A 24,753-nucleotide genomic window follows, 5' to 3' on the forward strand; every position below is an offset into this window, starting at 1 on the left:
AGGGGGGATTTTGCCTTCCTCGGAAGTTCTGGCAAGGCTCTCCCCCAACCGCTCCTGTATAGGTCAGGATTCTGAAAATCGGGAGCAGGTGAAGCTTTCAATGGCAAGGAGTAAAGGATTTTTTTAAGGGGGGGGTGAGTTGCGGGTGGGAATGCACTATGTTTCATGCCTGTGTTTCAAACTTCCTGGAAAAGCAGAAGAGCAGAGTCAAGTTGAAAAGGTGCCCATCTTAGCTCAAAGTGGTCAAATCTCAAAGGAGGAGATAGGACCAGGATTTGTGGGGAGGAGGCTTTTTTGTTGTTGTTCTTGTGGCCCACAAACCGCATGAGTATAAAGACCCCCTAACAATCACTGTGCCCACTAACCTACAGCACTGGGGCCTGTATCATGTGCTACTAGGATAAACTGTCTCTGGATAGGACTATTACAGTTTTTAACGTCTACGTTTCCCCCCCAATAATCTAAGAATATAGAATCATGCTGTATTTAATACCATGCTGTTCTAAATGCCATATGTAGGATATTTTCACTCTTCTTTTCTCACAGAGCAGTTTCTCTGGGAGATATCTTGGCACCACCTACCCCACAGGGTGTCTGTTGTGGGGAGAGGATGGGATTGTGATTGTCAGCCACTTTGAGACTCCTTCGGTTGGTGAAGAATGGGGTATAAAAACCAACTCTTCGACTTTCCCCAGAGATAGCAGATGACTACAAGTGACTAGCTTTTAGGGTTGTCAACTGGCCTGGAGAAATGTACCCTGTCCCTTTAAGAGAGGCATTGTGTGGAAATGGGCAGTTGAAATGATTATTTAATGTTTTTATTGTACAAAATTTATACCTCACCTAACAAGTTAAAACATACAGAATAAAAGCACCTTTTCAGACCAACCAAACAACAGCAGCACACCGCTGAAGTCATTGAAGTAATTAAAACCAGAATTGAAAATAAATACAAGGATGTAAAATTAAAACAATTAAAACCTTTTCAAAAAATGTCTCAAGCTTGGAGGTTGAGAACCTCACCTAGTAAATAACATTTCATTCATCATTTGTTAAAGGGATAGGTTCTTTCCCCCTTTCCTGGTAGCTGGCAACCCATCTTGTACAAATTAGGGCTCTGAACCTAATTTCAGATTCCCCCCACCCCCCAATCTCTTTAAGGCTCAAAACCTCTGAGCAACCAGGCATATGAGTTGGCTGCTTGTATTTCCACTATAAAGGAATTCCCAGAAACATGGGCATTGGCTGATCTATCTGCGGGGATGCTACTGTTCTTCGTGACTCCTGCTCCTCTCCCTGGTAGGAGTTTGCCTTAAGTAAGTGATGGCACTTCTTTCCATGATGTGACAATCACCATGCACTCATTCCTTCAGGTCCAACCTCTGCTAAAAGGCACAAGATCAAGCCAGGCCTTAAAGGGGTCTTTTTCCTGTGGTCAGTTGGCAAACCTAGCCCCAATCCAAACAGTAGTGAGTAAATCCTGTGGAAGGCAGCTGAGCACCTCTATGTGTCCCCCCTCTCAGACATGGATCTTCATGCAAGTCCTCAATTTGAGTTGATAGCTCGGAAAGTGAAGCAAGAGATTGCAGCACTAACTTTGCCTGGATTGGGACCAACATAGCTTATATGGTGCCAGTGGAGTTCTGTTACAGTTGCCAACAGGCCTGGAGGAAAACACCGTCCTTTTAGAGCAGGTCTGTAGAATTGCTTTCCAGTAGAATTCCCTGGGCTGCATCCAGACTAGAGTTTTATGTTAGGTGACTTTTCCTTACAGCTGCCATGTTTAGAAGTCATATGGGTGATAACAGATTTAAAAAACCTTTCAGTTGGTTAAACAAAGCTGCCCCCAATCATGGAAGGCACTGTTTGTTTAAAAAAAGAAAAAAGAAAATAGAACAGATAAGAAAAAGATGTAACAAAGAACAGAGACATCTTACATCTTTTATGTTACAATTATTACATTAATTGATGAATATTGTTATTATTTTGCTTCACCTCTAACTAGTTTAAAACTTTTCAACCCTCTAGTCATTAATCCCTTTTTATTGTGTTGTACATACTCAAAAATCTTTGAATCCACAAATTGTCCTTCGATTTCCCCCCTTCCCTGTAAAAAGTCAGTAAAATGTTTTCACTGTGTCACAAAAGTAGATGCTAATTTTTGTCTTACCAAAGCCAATTCTAACAACTGAACAATCCAATCTTCTGTTGTATATAAATTTATTTTTCAGCCAGTTCTAACAATTTAGCAATCCAATCTTTTGTTGTAGGTAAATTTGTATTTTTCCAGTTCTGTGCCTATAGAATTTTTGCTGCTGTTAGCATATATCTAAACAGAGTACTGTAATCATTTTCCAGTTCATTATCAATCAAATCCAACAAAAATTTGATTTTCTCAAACATCTATTAGTCTTTAAAATCCTTTGGATACAGGTATGAATTTGTACCCAGGAGAGCAATTTTAATGCAGAAAATTAATTCTAAATATTTTGAAATACATGTCAATGTTAGCATGTGGTTTTGAAGGTATTATGCTGAATGGTTGAGCCTGGGAATCAACCCCCCACCCCCACCAGGAAGCACAAATGGGGAAACAGCCATCAGAACATTGAGGTCGATCCATCCATTTAAAGAGCGAAACCCTTTTTAATGCTCTGCTAATGGGGTATATCTTGGGGAAGCTGTAACATGTTTTAGTGTAATAGTGATTTTTCTTGTAACTTGACTGTATTTTATCGACTAATGTTACCCGCCCTGAGCCTCACAGGAAGAGCCGGTTACAAGAATAAAAATTCATTCATTCATTTATGTATACTCACTTCAGCAGCGGTTGTCGAAAAGCAGATTTGAAGTTCTGTAGCTAAGTAGGTAAAATGAATCTATTTAGAGGCATATCATTCATCAGCCGAGCCCTGTCTCATGCTGATCTCTGCAGGGATGCTCTCCCCCTCCCCTTCCTTCAAGGGTGCTGCTGCTAGTGCCTAGGCCTCCCTTCAGAGGCCAAAGGTGTTTCAGGAATAGGTCCTTACCTGGCAGGCCTGCCAATCGACGCAGCAAATAGCTCTTGTGCCTCTAGCAGCAGCTTCTTGGACGAGAATAGGCAGATACAGCTTTTCTGTCAGGCGCTCACCCACACTTGCGCAGAGTTCGAGCTGTTGTTAATGGTCAAAGAAGTGGCAAAGCGGGGCTGCCCTTCCTGCTACTTATCTCCCCCAGCCAGCATCTGCCTTGTCTGGACATAGGGTTGCCAACCTCCAGGTGGTTCCTGGAGATCTCCCAGAATTACAATGGGTCTCCAGATTATAGAGATCAGTTCCCTTGGAGAAAATGGCTGCTTTGCAGGACTGATCTGATGGCACTGTGATCCACTGAGGTCCCTCCCTTCCCCATGTTCCAGCTACAAATCTCCAGGAATTTCTCAGCCCACAGCTGGCAACCCCAGCTAGATCCTGTCCTAAATATAGGGTTTTCAGCAGGTTTGGAGAAAAATGTCCCTTTTAACTGAGGCTTAATATGTAGAAATGGGTCGCTGACGTTTTTCATGGCATTCAGATAAATAGCACCCCATTGAGAAGAAGAGTTGGTTTTCATATCCCCTCTTTTCACTACCCAAAGGAGTCTCAAAGTGGCTGACAATAGCCTGTGGGGGAAATGGAGCTGAGAGAGTTCTGAGAGAACTGCTCTGTGAGAACAACTCTAGGAGAATTGTGACTGGCCCAAGAACACTCAACTGGCTGCATGTGGAGGAGGAGTGGGGAATCTAACCTGTCCTTCCAGATTAGAGGTCACTGATCTTAGCCACTGCACCAAGCGGCCATCTTTTAAAGGGGCAGGGCATTTTTTTCCAGATCTGTTTTCAGCCTTTCCCAGAAATAAGTCATGTTAAATTCAACAAAGCTTATAGGAATGCAGCTGCAGGACCCAGTGCAAAACATACTTACTCCAAAGTATTTACCATTGAATTACTTTGTACTAACTTCCTATTAAGGGCACTTAGGATGGCAGCCTTGGTTGGTTGGAGTCTCTGGCCATGAACTAGCCTAAGATATGTAGAGATTTGTGATGACCCCATAGGGCTTTCAGGGCAAGAAATGTTCACCGCTTGCTGCCACATCACAACCCTGGTATTGGAGGTCTCCCATCCAAATACTAGGCACAGCCAACCCTGCTTAGCTTCTAAGTAGATCAGCCTAGCCTGGGCAATCCAAGTCAGGTGATATCATTTTTCTCCATGCTCTGAAAAGCTTCAGCCACTCATCTCCACACCTTGAGCCAACCCCTATTGAAGGGATGGGATGTTCTTTTCCAGGCCTGCCTGCAACCCTTTGTGTGAACCTGGCTGAAGTCTGTGATTCAGATAGCTCCAGTACAGAGCTCAGTGAGACTTACATGTTCACAGTGTAATTGTCTGGCTTGCTTTATTTTTCTTTTCTGCATCGATGGGAGTTGGGGATGGAGGAATAATTCTCCTGTGTCTTCTTGTCACCCCGCGATTGTTGACACAGGAGTCCAGCCTGGAAAACAAAGTTGGCCACAGTTACTTTTGGTCTACTTTTGCTAACATTTAGCCTTGGAGTATACTATCAAACAGAGTTCACCTGAGCATGTGCAGAGTACCATCAGATACCCTAACTGGGAGGCTGATCTTCCAGGTGACTTCCAAAGTCCAGTGCCCTTCAATGCCTTCATGATAATGAATCACTGCCTGAAATGCCAGTGGCATAGCCTCTACCAAGCAACCCGTTTGTCTGTACCCAACCCCCTTCATAAGCGATCAGCCATGCAAAGGTTAATGTATTGCCTATAGTAGCTTCAAGTCCTCTTCCAATTAGCTCTAATAAGACCGCAGCACTTCCTTCAGGGAAATGTGGCCAGGCTAATTGGTGGCAAGCAGAAAGAGAATGCAACCCTGCTAATGTGGAGTGGGGAAAACACACATGGGTGAGAATGAGAATTGGCCGTCCCCATCCCCCCCCTCCTCCGGGATCTAGAGGAGTGGCTTTCAAAGTGCAGCAGGCAGAAATCATAGTGTTGGAAGGGGTTCTACAGGCCATCTACTCCAACCCCCTGCTCAATGCAGGATCAGCCTAAATTCACTCCTTCCTCAAATCTCTGAAAAAGGAATGGGGCAATGGTGCATCTTCAGCCTGCCATGTAGCAAAAGACTGCTTGGGACTGTTTCCAGGGGTTAGTTTCTTAAAAAAACAAAGCATCATAAAGTCTAGGGCTGGAAGCCTTGCTCACCCTGTGTCTAATGGAAATAGACTGTGGTTGCTCCATAGAAAGAAGATAGCACTCTGCACATTCTCAGGAGCCATCCTTCAGGAGCATTCTCAGATGCCATCCCCAATCTTCCAGAGCAGAACTACAGTTCTGAGAGCGTTTCAGTGCTGAGACCTGCTGGTTACCAGCTGAATGTTTACCTGGGGTCTCCCTTGATGAATTGGAGGTTCCATCCATACAAGCAGGTACTTGACATAGGCAGAAAAGCTGTCATTTCCCCATACAGGAGACAATGCCAAGTATCATCTACCTTTCAGTTGCCCAGAAGACATGCAGAAAACCAACCCAGTCACTCCAGATTCATAGCACTGTCGATCTGGGTGGGCATTTCTATGTCTAGCAATTCCAGGTTTCGTTGACTTCTAGATGTGTACTTCCTTTGCCCTCCCAGGAGCTTAAGGATGAGGGTGACCTTAATGGATGCCGTAAAGTGCAAATCCATGCTTTTGAAAAGGACAGGGCTGGAACAAGTAGATTTTATTTCCTATTTTTCTTCTAAAATAATAGCGCATTGTCTTAGTCTTAGTCCAAACCATTAACCGGAACAGGACGGTTGAAAAAAAATGTTGAAATGCATCTTAGTTTTTGCTTCTCAGCTGAGGAGGCATTTAGAGAGAATCTTTCGAGGCTGTGCTAAACAAGCAATTAGCCCTGTGCTAGATTACATCACCCGGCGCACAGAGAGTATCTTGTGGGTATAGAGTGGCTGATTTCATTAGCACCGCACCAGGGCCGATATTGTTTGAGTCACTGCTGTACACATCCCTCCTCCTGGACAGGGTATCTGATGTGCCTTCCCTCCATTTCAGAGAAAAAACAGCAGCCTCCAAGAGACACTCTGGTGGTTAGACAGTCCAAAAGGGAGACCTGGGTTCAAATCCCCCTTCAGCCAAGGGGGATGTTTGACCAGGAATTCAAAGTCATCTCCAGACCACAGAGATCAGTTCCCCTGAAGGAAATGGCAGCTTCAGAGGGCAAACTACATGGAATTATACCTGTACTGAGTCCTGTTCTCTCCTCAAACTCTACTTTCCCCAGAATCTACTCCCAAATCTCCAAATCTCCCCCAAGCCAGAGTTGGTAACCCTAGATCTGTGTAAAAGGCTAATCCCATAACCCCAGGGTTCTCCAGGAACCCTGGCCTAAGCTGTAAGTCTTTCTGAGTCATGGCTGGTCCCATCACTCCTCCTCAAACTGGACCATATAGCCTACATCCCACCATTTTCCATGCACCCCTGCTAAAAAGTTCAGCTATGAAGCAAATATATACAAAGGGAACTTCTGTGATTTCTGAGAGGGGACAGGCGTGAGGGAACTTTCCCTTTCTCACTACAGCTACTGATACATGAAGGCAGCAATGGGGCTTCCAGATGACAGGCTCCCTGGCATTTCCCCTGTCCCAGTCCTTCTGCAGTGGCCTTCTCCGCCCCCTGCATCAGACTGAGCTTTTTCTGATTTTTTTTTAATTGGCAAGGGAACATCAGATCATTGCAATGTCACAGCTGAAGGGGCTGCGGCTCAGTGGCAGAGCATCTGCTTGGCATGCAGAAGGTCCCTGATCCAATCCCCAGCCTCACCAGATAAGGGTCAGCTAGCAGGGGATGTGGAGCTCTGCCTGAGACCTGCTGCCGGTCAGGGGGGGCAATATTGACCTTGATGGATTGAGAGTCCGGTTCAGTTAAGGCAGATTGATGTGTTCATGTGTTCACAGCAATCTGCCTCTTGGGTTCGCTGAATTTCCACCTTTCGTTTTAAAAAGCCTTTCACTGCAGAGATATAAAGGGAAAGGCATAGCTCTTCAATGAAAAAGACTAGAATAACCTTTCTCAACTTTTTTACTGTTGAGACACCCTGAAACATTCTGTACGATTGTGCTGGGGATTCTTGAAGCTTGAAATTAGCCATTTTGGGAGAGGGGGTTTATATATATGGCCATATCACCAATATATGGCCATATCACCCAATAAATGTTTAGCAAATTTGAGATATATTAACATAACATTTTCCATTTGGAAATCCAGGGCCTTCAAGAAACCCCGGGTTTTCACCTTTTTAAAGGTGGCGATTTGGAGAATAAGGCTGCCAGGTCCCCATCCACCCTGGGGCTAGGGATGCCAGATCCAGGTTGGGAAATGCTTGGAGATTTGGAGATGGTGTCTGGGGAGGACAGGGACCTCAGAGGGGCACAATGCCATAGAGTCACAATGCTAGATCAGCCATTTTCTCCAGGGGAGCTGATCTTTATAGTCTAAAGATGAGCTGTAACTCTGGGGGATTACCAGGTCCCATCTGGAGGCTGGCATCCCTATCAGAGAACCCAAGACAAATTGTTATAATATTTTGATAGTCAATTGCTGGCTTTTTAAAAAGTCCTCCGAGGGCAGGGAAAATGTTGCCAATGGGGGACGGGAAGATGCAGACCTGCCTGGGTGCCTGCTGAGGTTTGCTGTGATCTTCCTACAGCAAAGCAGGACCGGGTAAGTTCTCAGGAGAGACCAAGAGGTATACAGAAGCGTCATAATGCTTTAGGTCTAATAACCCGTGAGTAAGTGGCATTGTACAAAATGCAGGGTTTCCTCACCCCTCAAGTAACTTGCTGCCCATCCTAACAAGTTCATAATTAGAGGGTCTTCACCAGAGTCCTGGTTTCCCTTGAAAGAATTCTGCAAACAGTCCAGCGCAAATTTCTGGGCTGTTGTGAAGGATAGGATTGTGAAATCTGTTCTCCCACTCCTCAGTCTGTGCGTGAAACAGCCAGCTATCGATTTAAATGGCACAGTGTGGAGATTTTGAAAAGGGCAGTCTTGGACAGAGTGTTTTTTCCTTGGCAATCATGTTCCGCATTGTCTGGAAAGGCCACAGAACTCTCACATCTGGAGCAGGAGTGGTTTAAGGATTTGTGGGACCTTGGCAGAGAACATTTACAGCAGGAGCAACCAGATTGAGGGCAGAGGTGCCCTCCCCACAGCAAATAGGGCTGTCACTCCAAGTGTCCTTAAAGAGGGGAAAGGGGGATGAGAGAGGCGACAGCCCTGATCCATGGGGGGGGGCAGGCACAGAGTGGGGTCCCTGGAAGAGTGAGGCCCATAGCTTGTGCTACATGGGTAAACTGGCCCTGATCTGGTGGCCATAGTGGGGAGGGATGAATGAGGAAGTACAAGTGACAGTGCTGCACACGAATGAATGGACAGATGTAAAATGGTGTGACTTAGGAATCCGCTTTGAGGAAGGCACTGCCTGAAATCGAAGCCAGGTGTGCAGATCTGCCTTAGAGCCAGACAGGCTCCCTGGTTCTGCTCTGGAAATGGTCACAGCCTGTTGGATTATCTTGCCTTCTGCGTATTGACGGCATCTCCAGATGACCTCTCCCAGCAGCTTCACAAATGTTGAAAAGCATAGAGGACAAGATGGAACCATGGGGGGGGGACCCCATCGGCCAAAGAGAAGAGCAGTGGTCTCCCAACACTGCTAATGTTGAGTCCAAGTCAGAGGGGATGTCAGAGATTTTATGCACAAAGTGTTTAGCAGAATTAGCTCAGTGGGCTGCAGAGCAGTTCGCCTTCTCCTGCTGGCCAGAACCCAATAGACCACCTGGAAGACAGTGTGGATGCAATGGTGGTGGGAAAACATCGTCACCACAGAGTAGGCTTTTAAATGAACTCTAGCCCATGCCATGTCACATTCATCCAGAGCCCTTGTTCACCTAAGAGAGGGCATCTAGATGCAATTGTGTTATTCCAGAGATCATCCAGGGCAACAACTGCAATGCCAGCTGTCTTGGCAGGAAAATTCCTCAATGCCATCTTAGGATGTATTGGATCCATCAAGACCTGGAGTCTGATCATCTTAAATCTTGGCTGCCCAGTAAGTCTAACCCCAGCAACTGTCCATGACAAGGGGACAGTCTTCAATCCCCTCGCCTTCAGATCACCTGCCCAGGTCAAAACCTGAGCTCGTGTGTGTGGACTGCACATGACCATGAAATCTTGAGCTGCTGTGGGCAGCCCTGGAATGCTCCTGGATGCCAAAGTCCTCCAAGACAGTCATCAACACCATGTCCAAGAACATCTCCACCAGCTCAGACAGGGAGACAGTCCAGTAGCCAGGTGGGTGGTACACCAACAACCCCAGTCCTCTCGCACTCCCGCCACTAGACAGGCACTCTCAAACCCAGCAAAATCCCAGACAGGGCATTGAGCTAGGGCAACAGAATCCCATTAGGATATAGCGGCACCAGCCCCCCGTCCACCAGACCTGTGCTGATGCATCACTGGGGGTCACAATTGGTAATGGTCAACAACCTTCCCCAGTCAAGTCTCAGAGATCCATAGGTAGGCAAGAATTGTGCTGTGGGTGACTGCCACTTTTCCTGTTACTGGTGGGGTGTTGATATAGTCTCCGACATCGCCAGCAGGGGCAACAGCACGCAAGCTTCTGCTGCCCCTTCCTTTTGCCTGCCTGCTCTTCTCCCACCACCCAATGTTCCCCTACATCCTGTTGATCATGGCACTCCCCCCTTCCCAGCCTGCTCCTCCAGATACATCTCTAGCCAGCAGGTGAGATGAGACAGACCAACATCCCCTCCCTATTCTCATTCACTCGCACATATATCCTGCTTTATCGATTGTGACTGTGAGCTTGGCAGGGCGCTTGAAAGGGGCCACGGGTTAACTTAAGGAAGGTGTTACTTCTTTAAAGAAGGTGTTTCTATGAGGTCATAGGCTCTGAATTTGAAAAGTGACTGGTCTGATTTGAAGAATTCTGAAACGGCAACAGGCAAACGAGGACATTCAGGTAGGCAAGGGAGCGACAGTCGTTTTTATGGCTTCGAACTGATTTTTCATACATTTCTTGGAAGCCCCTCATAGCAGTAGATGGGTAAGTATGTCTTAGTACTTGGAGGGGCATAAGTGTAAGAGAACTTTACGGGACTGGCTGTTTTCCAGGCAAGTCCCCCTTCCCTTCTTGTCTCCGACCTCCCCTGCTGCCAAAATGGAGACATCTTTCCCCTCAGAGGAACGACCCCTCCTGCACCCCAGGATAGGCTCCCTTTTGTTTGTGGCAAGCATTTTCTCCTTCAGGGCTCGCTGCCAGGTTTTCGGAGTTCTCCCGAAGGGAAGATTAAGTTTTGTTGTCGAGGAGGTTGCAATGCCTTAATGAAGCTTAGGCATTTTGCCTTGCAAAAAGAAAAAAGAAAAGCGCCGCCACAAATCAAAAGATCACTTTTAAAAACTCATCCAAAGAGAGGAGTCAGCAAGCAGAAGCCCTTGGGTCCGATGCCAGCCTCCTGAGGGATACTGTCTGGTCCCGAGTTGCTAACCTCAAGGCAGAAAGAGACCTACGGAGAGCTTCTTTCCTGGCAATAGGACTCTCAGTGGGCCCCTGGAGGAGATGGGGTTTAGCACTCTGATCTGATTGCTTACGGCAGGGGTAGTCAAACTGCGGCCCTCCAGATGTCCATAGACTACAATTCCCAGGAGCCCCCTGCCAGCGTTTGCTGGCAGGGGGCTCCTGGGAATTGTAGTCCATGGACATCTGGAGGGCCGCAGTTTGACTACCCCTGGCTTACGGGCTGTAAAAGGAGATGTACAAGTCAGGATGGGCTGACTTCAGAGGGACCTCATGTTTGCAGGGTGTCAGCACAAGGACTTTGTATCACACTTTGTGTCATACGCATGATGGGAAGTTTGTGCCTCTTTTCAGTTTGCAACCCAAAGCAGGGTGGGAAGAGCAGCCGTAATCCACAAAGACATTGGTGGGTGTTGTGAAACTTGGATGTAGCCAGTGTTGACAGTGGAGCCAATAGTGGTCTGCATCCTGAGGTGGTAAAAAGTGCAGTGAATTCAAGTTGCAGCCAACTCATGGATTTTCAAGGCAAGAGACGTTCAAGATGTGGTCGGCCACTGCCTTCCTCTGCACAGCTGCCCTGGCTTTCTTAGTTGGTCTCCCGTCCAAGCGCTAATCAGACCTGGTCCAGCCTAGATTCAGAGATCTAACATGATCAGGCTAGCCTGGGCTATGGAGATCAGGGCAAGGCTGAATGACATGGATAGAAAATGCCCAGAGCAACTGATCTCTGATGGCCAGCACCATAAAGGCAAAAGAAGAAGAGTTGTTTCTTATATGCCGCTTTTCTCTACCCGAAGGAGGCTCAAAGCGGCTTACAGCCGCCTTCCTTTTCCTCTCCCCACAACAGACACCCTGTGAGGTGGGTGAGGCTGAGAGAGCCCTGATATCTCTGCCAGATTAGAAGTCCGCACTCCTAATCACTACGCCAAACCACTACACCAAAAGGCACAATCAATAAAATTCTAGCCTAATGTCAGGGTGTTTCTATACAATGTGTCGATTTAACAGGCATTTGTCAAACAGAATCACAGAATTGTAGAGTTGGAAGGGACCTCCAGGGTCATCTAGTCCAACCCCCTGCAGAATAAAGGAAATTCACAACTACCTGCCCACCCACAGTGACCCCAATTCCATGCCCAGATGATGCCCACCCCCCAAAAAACCCTAGAATACCTGGCCAGCCAGGCCTGGAAGAAATTCGCCTCCCAACCCCAAGTGGCAATCAGCAATTCCCTGGGCATGCAAGAAAGGGCCGCAAGAGCCAAGCACCAACACAATCCGTTCTGCCCACACACTCATAATCTGCCTAAGTTCACAGAATCAGCATTTCTGTCCATTGGCTATATTGCCTCTGACTTAGAACTTTAAACCTGCTTTAAAGAAGGCAAACCCCTCACCTCCACTGAGGAATTGCTCTAACTGCCGGGAACTTCTTCCGGATGTTTAGCCAAGGTTACACTGAGGGATGTCACTCTGTGAGTGGCTCAGAGGCAGACAGGATTGGCAACTGTGGCCTGTGAGGCTCCTGGATCTCTGAGGCTGGGCTGGAGTTTGGGGAGGGACTTCACCTGGCATCTGTGCTACATCATGATGTCTGCTCTCCAAAGCTGCTACTTTCTCCGGTGGACCTGATAGCTGTAGCCTGGAGGCCTGTTGTAATTCTGGGAGATTTCCAGGCCCCACGTGGAGGCTGGAAAGCCTCGTAGCAGAGCACCTGCTGGGATGCAGAAGATCTCTGGCTCAATCCCCCAATATTCCCAGAGAGAGAGAGAGAGAGAGAGAGAGAGAGAGAGAGAGAGAGAGAGAGAGAGAGAAACTCTTAAGATTTTAGGAGCTGCAATGCAGAAGGCGGGAGGGACTCTGCGATGAAGTCTGCAAACTTGATCCTGACCGCGTGATTTTTACTGAGCATCTGGTCCCCAACCCAAGTGGGTTAAAAAGGAATCCCACTTAACCCACCAGCTATCAGGCCAGGCCTCACGGGAAGAACTGCAGGAAACGAACCATCTCCTTTGCTTTGAGAATGCATATAAAATCAAATAAGTAACTGCATGGTGCAGGGGGCTGGACTAGACGGAGGTCCCTTCCAACTCTATGGTTCTAGTCCTGCTGGTTACATATTTTCCTCCTGACTGCCCCCAAACGCTGCTTGTCTCCGTGCGGTGGTTGGGATGAGGACCAAGAAGGGAAACAGATGACACCTTTTGGAAAGATGTTGCTTTTAATAGTCTTGACAGCTGGTGGCTGCTAGGTATTGAACAAGACTGCCCATCCACCGGGCTGAAGGGAAACAGTCCACAAGGCAAAAGGGATGTATTTGTATGTATCATTGCAAGCAGCAGTTTGTTATTCTGGCCGTAACTTCCCTGTCCATTCTGTTGACAACAAGTCAACTATTGTCCATTTCTGTGCATGTCTCAAAACAAAGGATTTTTACATCTGAAGTTATGAGCAGGGGAACCAGAACTGCCATTTTGCAAGGATTGCCATTACTTTGGCAGCTAGTCTTGGGATGGGGCTCTGAGGGTGTGAGGAGTTTACCTCTGGGAGGCTTTGGGGTCTAGCTCTGTCTACTTACCCTCCCACCCATGCTCCATGCTCAGCTTGTCAATTTGAGATTGCACAATAATTATTACAAGCAATAACAGAATGCTTGGAAATCTCCATTTGTCTTTCCCCACCCTGTGGTACATCTTCCTGCTCAGGGCAGCAGAGAGTGCTAATCAATCATGACCGGGCAAGGTTTTTAGCAGCGTGCCTTAGTAATTAGCTAACCGGGTGCATTACCCCTTTGACATGTCTGAAAGCAGCTCAGAGGGTCCAGGAAAAGCTCTCCTGTGCTGCAGTCAATAGGCATCATGTTCTCCATCGGTTCTTTGCAGCCCTTTGGGTCTGATTACTTATTGATCCAAGGGCCAGCAGCTTCCGTGCAATTTGATTCCAACAGTGTCTGGCTTTGTTTTATCACTCCGAGCATGGCAAGCATCACGGCTCCTCTCAAAGGATCCTGGAAAGCGTAGTTAGCTGAAGGTCCAGAGCTGCTCTGTTCATGATCCCTGGCACTTTTGCGGAACTGTCTCAATTCCCTGGGGGGGGGGGAAGTAATGACCAGCCCTCTTGTTCAAACCTGTCATTTCTACCACACAAAGATGTACCAATCTGTTTCCTGGTCCTACATGTTCTTACTGGATCCTTTGTCTCCCCTTCCTGCTGCAATTTTGATTGTAAACTCCTTGGAGGCAGAGACCTATTAAATAGCAATTCGTAGGAATAACCAAGCTAGCTCAGACAAGACCTTCCTTTAAGACTTAGCAGAACTATCCTGGCTACAGCGCTGCAACTGGTCCACCTATTGGCAAGAGCCAACCTGTTGGCTCTCTAGTGGTTAGAGAGCGGTGTGCTCTAATCGGGAGAATTGGGTTTGATTCCCCTCTCTCCTCCACATGCAGCCAGCTGGGTGACCTTGGGCTAGTCACAGTTCTCTTATGGATGTTTTCTCAGATCAGTTCTCTTAGAGGTCTCTCCACACTAGCTACCTCACAAGGTATCTGTTGTGGGGAGAGGAAGGGAAAGGTGTTTGTAAGCCACTTGGACTCCTTTGGTTAGTGAAAAGCAGGATATATTTTAAAAAATAGTCTCCTCTTACTCCTTGCTATAGAATACACTACAAAAGTTCTGCATTGCTGGCTAACCCCTAGAATATCTACAGAAACAAAAAGCCAAAGGGCAGCTGGTGGGAGCTGTGGGAGGGGCAAAAACATCTGGATTCCTGTCTGCCCCCAATGTTTCCTAGGGTTCTGTTGCTTCTTGTCAATAGCTGGCGTGGTTGGGCATCTGGCATCCCCAGTGTGCCAACCACCCACTGGATGGGGCCTTCAAAAACAGCCCAGGTAGCCTGGAGTAGCAAGCACTTCAGGATGGGCCAGAAGGAGAGCAGAAGGCAGCTGCTCTTCCTCACGGCTCACTTCACCTCTGTGTGGTGAAGATGGGAACTGGGCCAAGAGGCTGAGGCTGAGCAGCTGGGGATGGCTCCAGTAGCTTAGCAGGGCTCCCCTTCCAGGGGCACAGGCTCCAGAAGCCACAGTGCTGCTGTGAAGGTGCAAGCTTGTCTGTGAAAACTGAAGCCCCAGGTGAGAGAGTGAGTGAAGGGGATGGCCAGCAAATGAGCTGTAGCGGCAAGAGTGCTGAAGAAGGGTCTGGGTTCCAGTCCCCGCTCAGCTGTGAAGCAATCTGGATAACCTTGGGCTCGTTGTTTGTTTGCAGCTGAACCAACCTCACAGGGCTTTTGTGAAGTTCTAGTGGGGGGAAGCGGTGGGATATGAAATAGGATGGAGGGGGAGATTGTAGCATTTTTCAAATCAAAGAGGTCTGATGAAGGTGACTCTCCTGAGCCTCCCCTCCCCCCCGCACAAGTCCAGGAGTTGCCCTTGTCTTTTCAACTTATCCAGTCACGATTAGTGCCCTGTCATGCCTATTTCCCAGCAAAAATCCCATAGCTCTGTCACAGAGAATCTCCTGCAGTTCTCTTATCCAAATGCTACTGGAGCGAAGGGGGATGCAGACTCAGGGAAATGCCAGGATGTGTGTGTGTGTGTGTGTGTGTGTTTTGGGGGGGGGGGAATCTGCCTTTCTGTCTGTCACTCCTCTTTCTCCTACACCTCTGAGAATTTGGGATTTGCATCCTGGGCCATAGAAGTCGCCATCATTTGCATGCTCCCTTGCGATTGGCCTGCAGACCCTGCAAGGTACTACAGGCCACCCACTGAGAATGCGGCCATGCAAATGTCAGCCTTGGCTCCTGTTACTATGTAAGGGATCTGTTTCTGGCAGATCAGCCCTGATGCACTTCCACGCCCCTTACTGATGTCAGCTGAAGAGTGGACTGATTTTCAGTCAGGTACAGTGGTGCGTGCAGATTGTTCAAATCAAGCTGGTTAAAGGCAGGTGAAAGGGATGCAGAATCTTGCTATATTGGCAGGAAAGAGAGGTTCAGGTCGGAATCTTGGCATATTGGCAGGAAAGAGAGGTTCAGGTGGGTAGCCGTGTTGACCTAAAGCAGCAGAACAAATTTGGAGTCCAGTGGCACCTTTGAGATTATTCAAGGTATGAGCTTTCATATGCATGCACACTTCTTCAGATACAAAGCACACTTTGCAGGAAAGAGGTCATTCAACTGAATTTTATGTGAAGATGAAGTCCAGTCGTGTGATGTCTTTCCTGCAAATATCCCACAAGAGGATTCTACTCCCATTTGATATTCTCTTAGGTGTCTGAAAGGACTGTCCAGATCTGCCTTTGGGTCTAAGAGATGGAGCAAGGATTGCACACCGGTCCATTTGGGCGAATGTAACACAATCCCAAAGGCTCTGTGACAATGTGGTTGTCCCTAATTAAATCTGGAGGATGCTGATTTTTTCCCCTCATTAGATAACGGCATCCCATAGGGCTGCTTCCCTTTCCTCAGGATGTATTAGGAGAACAGGTGCAGTTTAGTGTGTGGGCTCAGAGGCGAGGACAGGGTCAAGATCAAGCCACATGTCTGAATGCTGAGCAAGCCATCTGAAGTACCAAGAAGCAGAGGTGCAAAGCAGAGCTCCAAGCAGGCAGGGCTGAGGGCCAAACCAGATGTGACAGGGTCCTTGTGGCTGCCACAGTGTACAAATGATTTTAAAATGTGGCAAAGGATTGGGCCTGCAGCACAGTGGACTTCGGCCGCGCATGGCGCATGTGCGGCCCGGTTGCGCATGCGCGCTGCGCAGGTGGGGCACTTGCCCCGCCGGTCCCCAGCCGGAAAAAGGTTGGGGACCACTGTTATAGGGGAAAGGCCAGGGAGCACCTGGGAGCCCTGGTTGAGAATCACTGTGTTAATAGAAGTAGGGGCAGGGTTAGGATGAGCTTCTTCAGGACCTTGGAGAGCACCCATAGAAGGCAGATGTTGTTCCAACAGTAATGAATGAATCGATCAATTAATCAGCCACTCAGTCCTTCCCCTGATCTTTCTGCTTCTCTTGTTTTGCATTTGTCTTCACCCTGCTTTTTTACTGCTCTGTATATATGTTTCCTTCTTCCCCCCCCTTTCACATGTATCAGTGATACCAGCTGCTCAGTATATAGATAAAAAGAAATTGTTGAAAATGATACTGTGAATGGACATTGCTGAAAATCGGAGTGGTTATTTTTTGAGGTGAAGCGGAAGGGGGATTGCTCTTGAAAGATGACCTTTTTTCTGCTCTTGATCTATTTTTGATGTTATATTATAATGAAAACGGAGTACAATTATGAGCAGGGACTAATGGCTGCCAGCGCACTGCTCTTGAAATGATGTCACAAAGAATTTAAAGGCCCGGCATTCTTGCATGGAGAGGCCATAATAGCCTTGGATTATGCCCTCTGCTCTCCGAACTGAGAATCAAATGAGAGTAAACAAACAACTTGGAGAGGGTAGTTGGGAGGGGGAGCTGATTCAGACTCTTTCCCCTAAAGATCTGAGCTGCCACTCCTGGAAATGGAACTCATCCTTTTGTGGTGGTTTTATTGCCACATTTAATAGTTGTTTGTATGAATTTGCTTGTGAGCCACTTTGAGGGCATCAGTTCCACAGGTAGGCAGGCAAAAGTTGTACTGAGGAAAATCCCTCAACCATCTGAGGTAAATCAGCCAGTCTCAAGGCAGTTTCAGACAACAGCACCCAGAGGTGAAAAGTTACCTCCATTTCTTCCTACCGGTCCTATCATGTTGCTATGCCTCCACCAATCTCTCACTGCCAAAATGGATCCCTGTGCAAGGCCTAAAGCTTCTACCAAGAAACCCTCTTCAAATGACATACGGCTAATAGAAATCAATGTGCAGAGATGGAAAGAAAGCACAATTGTGCCAGTCCTGTCCCTCTCTGACATGTGGTCACTGGCTCAAGAGCACACTGTGATTGTGCATACACTTCACAAGGATGAACCCTACACCTGTACACTTTGCATCTGTGTGAGTACACTGTTCACCAGCTGGTGACAGGGGGTGGTAGGTAGACGGGAAGGTCAATATACTCATGCCCACAACATGATGTGCGTTGATTTAAAAAGGGCTGGACAGTGGTAAAAAGAGAACCAACGAGGCGTAGAATTCCCCCCCCCTATATAAAAGTGAACTTCATTAAAACTTATTGATTTGTATTTTGTGGGAGTAGGAGGTTGGTTTGCTTGCTTTACTGCTGTTAAAGCTAATCTACATTTTGCATTTTTTATGGAACTCGGTTGGCCACATCCTTCCTGGAATGCTGTTCCAGCTTATTTTTGCCCCGTCAGAGAATTGCCAAGAACCCTGCAGGATCCAAAGCAAAGACTCTTTCCAGGAACCCTCTAGAGCAGGGGGGTGGACAAACTCCAGATATCTATGGACTACAATTACAATGAGCCTGGGGCTCATTGTAGTCCATGGATATCTGGTTTGCCCATCCCTGCCCTAAGCATCCTTGCCATTGTCTATCATAGAATCATAGAATCATAGAGTTGGAAGGGGCCATACAGGCCATCTAGTCCAACCCCCTGCTCAACGCAGGATCAGCCCTAAGCATCCTAAAGCATATCATAGAAAAGCATATCCCTACCACTGCCCCATCTGGTCAACAGCTCTTAGGTACCACCTGACTCCAGGTCATGAGGATTCTGGCTTGCTGTGACAGAGTCATCTCTCGAACTGCCTGGAGATGCCTCCTCTGATAGGCAGCCCTGAGGCGCAGGGAGCACAAACCACAGCCTGCCCCGCAGGGCTCCTAGCTTGATCCCTATGGTGCTTGGCAAAGAGCCCAGGGGAGCTGTGAGAAGTAAACATGTTTGGAAATAAATAACATTTGAACCACAAGCTGAGAGGCTACCAAGAGGCAAAGCTCTCCTCCCAAACCCTAATTTGGATCTGCTTGGCAAGTGTGGGCAGAAGGGAGGCTGATTCTGATTTGGGCGGAGTCATGTGTTAGATCACCCCCCCTTTTTTTTTTCTGCAGCGGGTGATGGATGGGCCCCAAGGCCATTTCTTGGTGCCTGCTCTGCAAAAGCTGTTCTCTGCTCTGCCTCTCCTTCTCTTGGGAATTGGATTAGGCAACTTAATCAAGCATCCCATAGCCTTCTCACCCCTTCCTGCTCTTTGGATTAGAGCAACTACAGCCGGAGTTGTTAGCTGCTTTTCCAACATGATAATTGCTTTTTCACTGCCAAGATTACCAGCCCCCCCCCCACACACACACAAACATCTACCCGCTGCTCTTTCTGGCTTCTTTGCAATGGGAACAGCTCTGCTTTGGAAACGGGAAAAACAAGGAGGTTGCGGGGTGGCATTGAGGACCTCCCTTGTTCTCTAGGCTACAGTGACCCTTTCATCCCCCCCCCCAAAAGAGACCAAAGGGGCTATTCACATGAGGACATTCATAAGCTCATGCTTGCTACCTCCGAGCCTGGAATCCTGTGATCCAGCTTCATGCACACTAGACTCCTGCCACTGTGTGTGCTTCCACTTGCGCTAGCATTTTGTTTACACAAGATCAGTGGTTTTCAAAGAGCCGTGCACAAATGGAAGCTCTAGCTTAAGAGGACGTGTGCTCCACAGCAGATTGCTTCAGGCGGGTAGCTGTTTTGGTGCTAGGGATGCCAGCCTCCAGATGGGGCCTGGGGATCTCCTGGAATTACAGCTCATCTCCAGACTACAGAGATCAGTTCCCCTGGGGAAAAGTGATGCTTTGGAGGGTGCTCTGTGGCACTGTACCCCACTGAGGTCCCTAGCCTCCCCAAACTCCACCCCCAAATCTGCAGGAATTTCCCAACCTGGATCTGACAATCCTAACCCCCCCCCCCCCAATCCTCTGCTGGTGACTGGCAACCCTATTTTGGTTTGCTGTAGAAGAGCAAGGATCAAGTCCAGTAGTAACTTAAAGACCTAAATCCCACCTTGAAAACAGATGAGAACCCCAATGGTTGCACTGTTAAACAGCAGATCCGGGAGGGGGGGGGGCTGATTTAGATGTGGGAGCTGCAGTGCAGGGGGGGGGGGAGACAGACAGACAGAGACGGAGGTTTGATTTCCCCTCCACATTCTGATTTTCCTCATCTCAACCTGCTGCCCCGAACAGTCCTGGTCTCGCTGGCAACCTGCATCCTATTGATTTATTTCCATTATTTATAGCCTTCTTTTCTTGCTGAGACACAAGGCAGATTACACATTGTAAAACAATGCAACCCGACCACAGGATACATCCCAGAAACAAGGCAATAAATCATTTCATGGAGGAAAGGTCCATCAGTGGCCAGTAGCCATGGTGACTAAAAGAAGCCTCCACATTCAGAGGCAGCAAGCCTCTGAATCCCAGCGCCAGGAAGCAACATTGGGGAAAAGCCTTGGCCAACGTGCCCTGTTGTTGGCCTTCCTGAGTGACTAGTTGGCCATTGTATGAAACAGGGTGAACCACTGGTCTGATCCAGAAGGGCTCTTCTCATGAGTAGGATGACACAAATGAGAAACAATGCAAATAAACAACAACAAAATGATCAATTGGCAGCTCAAAGGGGGGAAGGGATTCTTATCTCGCTCCATGACTGTTATCCAAATCAGCATCCCCCTACAGCTGCTATTTAAAACCATTTTGGAGATGGATTTTCTAGAGCAGGGGTAGGCCCTCCAGATGTCCATGGACTACAATTCCCAGGAGCTCCTGCCAGCGAAAGCTGGCAGGGGCTCCTGGGAATTGTAGTCCATGGACGTCTGGAGTGCCGCAGTGTGACTACCCCTGTTCTAGAGTATCATCTGTCGTATTTATTTGCCTCAGTTGTTCCCTGCTGTTCTTCCCAGTGGGGTTCCAGAGCACCTTACATCATTCTCCTAGTTTCTATGTTGCCTTACAACAACCCTGAGAAGTAGATTAGATTGAGATCATATGATTGGACAAAGGTCTCCCAACAAGCTTCCATGGCAGAGTGGGGCCTCGAACTTGCATCTCTCTGATCCTAGTCTGACTCTCTAACCACTACAGCACACTGGAGGTGCTGCGGATTGAACCCAGGACCTTCTGCATACAGAGCAGATGCTTGGCCACTGAGCCATGGCTTTGAATCATCAGACAAGGTTAAACTTGTAAGCATTTCTCGTTTGCCACAGTTCTGAGTGCCCTTGTTTGGGTTAACAATACACAATGCATGTGCACATTGATTAAAATAGTGCACAGTGCACAGAAGGAATCTGGAGAGCCAGCGTAGTATGGAGAGCCAGCTTGGTTGTAGTGGTTAAGAGTGGCGCGCGCCAGGTTTGATTCCCCATTCCTCCACATGTAGCCAGCTGGTGATCTTGGGCTAGTCACAGTCCTGTTAGAGCTGTTCTCACATAACAGTTCTGTCAGAGTTCTCTCAGCCCCACATACGATTGTAAATTGCTTTGGTAGTGAAAAGTGAGGTATAAAAACCAACCTTTCCTTTTCTTCTTCAGTGCAATTCATTTTCCTTTTTGTACTACAGTTCCCACAGTTCCCACAGGCGCACTGCTGTGCACGAAGGCACCCTGACATGACAGTCGTGTCTCACTAAAACCCATTTTTAAGCAAGGTGCCAGTTTGTTCCTGCGCATCAGTAATCTGCAAAGAGGGGAGAGCCCAACTCAAGCACACGGCAGGTGGTGCATTTGCCGGCTCCCCAGTTCTTTTGAGAAACTTTGCTCACCCCTGGCCAGTTGCACTGGAGATTTACTGAAAGGACATGACATTTCTGCGCAGTCTCCTGTTTCACATCCCAATGGATGGAGCAGCCATGTCAAGATAGACATGCATGTGTAGACCAGCCCGACGGTGGCAGGAAGGTTCGGAGCAGCCCTGCATTACAGGAGTCAGGAAATGCATGGAAGTTCAGGCTCAAATCCAGGAGAGAGGAATGCTGGGTCCACTGGAGCCCTTCCATGCGCAGTGTGAGTGTGCTACTGTCAGCTTCACACCTGCCTATGCAGATAACCGAGTCTGGCCTAGTATTGGCCCCGTGTCAGCGGTACCCTGGCAGCCTGGAACATGAGCTCCACAGGGTGGTCCCCCTACGCATTGGACTTCTATTGGCAGGAGGCTGATATTCTTGCCCTGTGCTGTTTTGCTGTGGCATGAATGCCAGCGGAGACATGGCTTAATTGGGGAGGCGAAAAAACCCTTTCCTGTTCACTCCCCCCCACCTCAAATTTCGAAGGGGACGATAATGTCAGAGGCTTTTTCTCACACACCTAGCATGTTACTTCTGAATTTCTTCTTATTCCTCCCTTTTTCTCCCCCCCACCCTGATTTTGGCTGTGAGGAGAATTGGGTCAGTGAGGTAACCATGGCAATGCTTAAGCAAAGAGAGTCTACAATCCAGTCCCCCCCCCCCGCCACCCCATCCTCTGTTTCTCTCTTGGTCTCTCCCTCCAGAAACCTTTACATTACAGATTTAACTAGCTTCTCATTTGGGGCCATGAGATTTGGGGGTCTGAATTGCTTCCACTGAGGGAGGGGGCGCAGTTACAGGAATCTGTTTTTGGAGGGGAGGTGTGCCTTTTGGGGGCAGTGGGCGCAGAGGGCATTTGGGGAAACGGCTTCCTCAGTTCCATTCCCATTTGGATGCCATAGGATCATCTCTAGGTAAGGAGCGTCTTCCTTCGCTTAAGAATTACTGTTTCTTTCCTTAAAATGTATGAATGGGAGGGGAAATGCTGGGGAAGGTGTGGTATCTCCATCCATAGTAACCCTCAATAACGATCATTCTGGTTTGCAGGCATGAACATTTAAAAGTGCAATGAGGAATTAATCTCCCCCCCCCCCCATGACTGAGTCTGAGCATCCTGTTCTCCTTTCACAGAGTGTGGGGGGGGGGGAGACAGGTGTGGGGGGGATCTGCACGTCTTTGCATGAATCTCTATTTCAAAGCACCACCCAGCCACCATGGCTTCTCTTTGAGCTTTGTTTTCCCAAAACGAGCTGCAGCCACAATCACCGGTCGGCAATGCAAGATTATTTGCCAGTGAACTTTCTTTCCCAGGCGTGCAATGTAATTTTAATCCCACCCCCCCTCTTCTTGATGCTCCAGATCTCTCCCTGCTTTAGGGGGTCTTCCCTTGTACTGCTTCATTCCTGTGTTCTAGAAATCATCATCAGCCTCTAATAATTTGGGAGCAGGCTATTGAGATGTGCACAGCAGGGACGCTTCTTCAAGGCAGCACGGGGGGGGGGGATCAAGCTTAAAAAAAAATTTCTTTCTCCCCACTCCTTCCTTCCCTGCCTAGATAGGATTGATGGGAAAGCCCTTACTTGGTTTTGAGGTGCTGTCGTGAAGGACAGGGGGCCAAATATGCCCGTGCTGCTTGGGCATCTTTATTAGCCACTCATTGGTCTTTAGCTCCTTCCCTCCGTTTAGGTTTTCCCAAGGAGCAGATGTTGGCCCCAGAGGCATGGAAAGCCCGGGAGGGTGGAGGAAAGTCAAATGAAAAGGCTTTTTTCTAGGATCCAAGCAGCCCACCGCTCCCCTCCCCCGCTTCTCCTCTGCCTCAGCATCTCCTCTGCCAGCAATCTTATTTGTGTTGTGACATCATGATCTCATCTGTACCACTATGGTTTGGCGCATCTTAGGAGCAGATAAAGAGCTGGGTGGAACGAGCAATCCTTTTCTACCACGGGTTCTTGTTTCTGGAGGAATACCGAGCGGGGGCTTGGCTCTTGTGGTCCTGCGCAAGCCCCACTGTTATGTGCCCATGGATCAGACCCGCTTCAGCCCTCCCCTGGGCCACAGGGGCCCCCCTTTCTCCCAAGACAGAGCCAATGTTGTGCAGAGGAAAGTAGTGCAGCTGTTCCTGCAATTAGTTATACCAGTTGGTTTGAGAGGGAGCGAGAGGGAAAATTGAGCACAGTACACAGGGTAGCTACCCAAAATATTGGAAGGAATCCATTTCAGGGATTGCCGCGCCTTAGGTGTCAGGGGTTGAGCCTCTTCCTCAGTGTCTTCAAGGGAAGGAAGGACATCTCCAGTCAAGGGGGCAAGTTGGTTTCCACATGGCTTGAGAGCTTCTACCATTCACGGTTCCTTCCAATCCCCCCGCCCTTGTCAGTCAGGTGCCACCACAGGCAGGTCTTGTGAGTCAGGCACAATCTTCTGGCCCCACCAGGAATGGGAAGACTTTCAGCCACTCCCCCCCCCCCCCCGATCTGCCAGATACCACCTTTGTTTCCCATAGCTGCTCCTCTGCATCTCAGGATCTGAGACTTGGGAAACCACAGACCCATTTAGATGTTCATGTACCCTCTAGAGCAGGGGTAGTCAACCTGTGGTCCTCCAGATGTCCATGAACTACAATTCCCATGAGCCCCTACCAGCAAATGCTCTGCCAGCCCCTGCTCTAGACCACACCTGAAATCATTTTCAACAGCTCTCTACCAGGCATAGAAAATGTTTCAACTTCCTCTGGCAGTAGAAATCCAACCCTCAGTTAGGTGATCAAGGCAGCAGGGAGGGGTGGTGGTATTTTTATTTTTGTGTTGCTGCTATGTGTCCTGATTGCACACAGACGGGGGTAGCCAAAATACCATTCCAAAGTCCAGCTACCAGTTATAGCATACTCACAGATTCAAGTCCAAAGGAAGAGCCAAAGGCAGAGTTCTAATCTAAGCCAGGGTCAGAGATGAAGGAATACTGCTACAGGGTCAGAAACTAACACACAAGGTGCTTCCACACAGCTGTCTTTTTCTTTTTCTTTTTTTGCTGCCTTTATACATCAGGTGACACAGCTGCCAGGTACCTCAGCCCTGCTCCTGCAAACACTCATCCTCATTGCTGACAGGGAGCCGGCGCTGTGCTGCCAATCTGGCACTGCAACTTCTTTGCAGCTGCCTCTTAGTCTAAGGCGACCAGATTATCCCACATTTGGAGGGACATCTGGGGGCACCTGGCAAATTGTACTTACGTTGCAAGTAAAATACAATACTATTTTTGTGTTCTATGCGTTCTATGAACCTTTTTGTTGCTCCATATAGACCACATTTTAAATCAAGAACCCCTCCAGTCAATAGTGTCCCGCTTTACCAATGTTAAAATCTGGTCACCTTATCCTAGTCTTCCTTCTACACTTTTCCCATGGCTCTGGGGACAG

The 24,753-nt window shown here is 48.1% G+C and overlaps 1 protein-coding gene and 1 long non-coding RNA gene across 4 annotated transcripts in view; one reads left to right on the forward strand and one right to left on the reverse strand.

Annotated features, from left to right (window-relative positions):
* Nucleotides 1-24,753, forward strand: part of RIMS3 (regulating synaptic membrane exocytosis 3) — a 74,264-nt gene that overhangs the window by 504 nt on the left and 49,007 nt on the right. Inside the window, exon 1 of one of the 3 annotated variants that reach the window (XM_077337482.1) lies at nucleotides 22,041-22,255. The exons of the other annotated variants lie outside the window; for them this stretch is intronic. The gene's annotated coding sequence lies outside the window, so the exon portion shown is untranslated. Of the gene's footprint in view, nucleotides 1-22,040; nucleotides 22,256-24,753 lie in introns of those variants that run through there. 3 annotated transcript variants of the gene reach the window in all.
* Nucleotides 4,394-24,753, reverse strand: part of LOC143837531 (uncharacterized) — a 47,619-nt gene continuing 27,259 nt past the window's right edge. Inside the window, exon 3 of the long non-coding RNA XR_013231004.1 lies at nucleotides 4,394-4,514. This is a non-coding gene — a long non-coding RNA (uncharacterized LOC143837531). The remainder of the gene's footprint in view (nucleotides 4,515-24,753) is intronic.

Source organism: Paroedura picta, chromosome 5 (assembly GCF_049243985.1).
Source record: "Paroedura picta isolate Pp20150507F chromosome 5, Ppicta_v3.0, whole genome shotgun sequence".
Lineage (NCBI taxonomy): Eukaryota > Metazoa > Chordata > Lepidosauria > Squamata > Gekkonidae > Paroedura > Paroedura picta.